The sequence below is a fragment of the Carex rostrata genome, unplaced genomic scaffold, assembly GCF_964058835.1.
Source record: "Carex rostrata unplaced genomic scaffold, lpCarRost1.2 SCAFFOLD_36, whole genome shotgun sequence".
NCBI classification, from domain to species: domain Eukaryota; kingdom Viridiplantae; phylum Streptophyta; class Magnoliopsida; order Poales; family Cyperaceae; genus Carex; species Carex rostrata.
The window spans coordinates 430,001-432,500 of NW_027601209.1; positions in this window are offsets into that span (position 1 = coordinate 430,001).

Sequence of the window (2,500 nt, forward strand, 5' to 3'; positions counted from 1 at the left end):
GGGATTTCAACCCGCGCGGCTACCCGCATCGGCCTTACGGGCGAAACTCCACGCGGAGTCACCCTGCCCGACCGCTTTTCGCCGGCTTTACGGCTGGGGATTTCAACCCGCATCGGTCTTACGGGCGCCTCCACGCTTAGACGCCCTGCCCCACCGTGTTTCGCCGGTTCTACGGCTGGGGATTTCAACCCGCGTGGTCCGTGTTTTTCGGTAACATATTCGTGTTCCTTGCCCCCGAATCGTGTCTTTTGTCCCCGCTGCACCGTGTTTTTTGCCCCCGCTCAACCGTGTTCTTTGCCCCCGCTCAACCGTGCTTACTGCCCCCGCTCAACCGTGCTTTTTCGGTAACATAATCGTGTTTTCGGGTAACATAATCTTGTTTTTCGGGCCATTTTACACCGACGGAGGCACCCACAGGGGCCATGTACACCCCGCTTGGCATGTACATGAGGGGCTGCCTCTTCCAAAAATCCTTCCCCCCTATAGGGGAATATGCATTTTGGGTCTCCAGCCACGCCCAGGGTTACCACCCCCTGGAAATCCCCCAGGTTTACCCCCCATTTTATGTGGATGCATAGATTCAGACCGCCCTGCTCCACCGCTTTTGGCCATTTTTGCCCAACGTTAGCCGCTTCGGCTTGCCGCTGGACTGTTTTCGGGCCTTTTTCACCGACGCTTGGCCGTATCCGCTTAGTTTTCCCCAACGCTTGGCCGCATCCGCTTAGTTTTCCCCCGCTGGACTGTTTTCGGGTCACTTTTGCCCAACGTTAGCGGCTTCCGCTTGCCGCTGGACTGTTTTCGGGCCCTTTTTCACCGACCCTTGGCCGTATCCGCTTAGTTTTCCCCAACTCGTGGCCGCATCCGCTTAGTTTTCCCCCGCTGAACTGTTTTCGGGTCACTTTTGCCCAACGTTAGCCGCTTCCGCTTGCCGCTGGGATGTTTTCGGGCCATTTTTCCCCAACACTTGGCCGTATCCGCTTAGTTTTCCCCAACGCGTGGCCGCATCCGCTTAGTTTTCCCCCGCTGAACTGTTTTCGGGTCAGTTTTGCCCAACGTTAGCCGCTTCCGCTTGCCGCTGGACTGTTTTCGGGCCAATTTCCACCGACTCTTGGCCGTATCCGCTTAGTTTTCCCCAACGCGTGGCCGCATCCGCTTAGTTTTCCCCCGCTGAACTGTTTTCGGGTCACTTTTGCCCAACGTTAGCGGCTTCCGCTTGCCGCTGGACTGTTTTCGGGCCAATTTCCACCGACTCTTGGCCGTATCCGCTTAGTTTTCCCCAACGCGTGGCCGCATCCGCTTAGTTTTCCCCCGCTGAACTGTTTTCGGGTCAGTTTTGCCCAACGTTAGCCGCTTCCGCTTGCCGCTGGACTGTTTTCGGGCCAATTTCCACCGACTCTTGGCCGTATCCGCTTAGTTTTCCCCAACGCGTGGCCGCATCCGCTTAGTTTTCCCCCGCTGAACTGTTTTCGGGTCACTTTTGCCCAACGTTAGCCGCTTTCGCTTGCCGCTGGGCTGTTTTCGGGCCAATTTCCACCGACACTTGGCCGGATCCGCTTAGTTTTCCCCAACGCGTGGCCGCATCCGCTTAGTTTTCCCCCGCTTAACTGTTTTCGGGTCACTTTTCCCCAACGTTAGCCGCTTCCGCTTGCCGCTGGGCTGTTTTCGGGCCATTTTTCCCCAACACTTGGCCGTATCCGCTTAGTTTTCCCCAACGCGTGGCCGCATCCGCTTAGTTTTCCCCCGCTGAACTGTTTTCGGGTCACTTTTGCCCAACGTTAGCCGCTTCCGCTTGGCACTGGACTGTTTTCGGGCCAATTTCCACCGACTCTGGGCCGGATCCGCTTAGTTTTCCCCAACGCTTGGCTGCATCCGCTTAATTTTCCCCAGCTGAACTGTTTTCGGGTCACTTTGTCCCAACGTTAGCCGTTTCCGCTTGCCGCTGGACTGTTTTCGGGCCATTTTCCACCGACTCTTGGCCGTATCCGCTTGGTTTTCCCCAAGGCTTGGCTGCTTCCGCTTAATTTCCCCCAGCTGAACTGTTTTCGGGTCACTTTTGCCCAACGTTAGCCGTTTCCGCTTGCCGCTGGACTGTTTTCGGGCCATTTTTCACCGACACTTGGCCGTATCCGCTTAGTTTTCGCCAACAATTGGCTGCATCCGCTTAATTTTCCAAGCTATACTGCTTTCGGGTCAGTTTTGCCCAACGTTAGCCGCTTCCGCTTGCCGCTGGGCTGTTTTCGGGCCATTTTCCACCCACGCTGGCACCGACGGGGCCATGTACACCCACGCGCGTGTACATGAGGGGGCACCCATTTTTGAAAACCTTGCCCCCCTATAGGGGAATATGCATTTTGAGGCTCTAGCCACGCCCAGGGTTACCACCCCCTGAAAATCCCCCAAGTCAAAATCACCCATGTAAAATATTCAAAAAAATCTCAAAAAATCACAAAAAATTTATAAAACCAAATAAATTCAAAAAAAAAAAAAAAATTCAAAAATT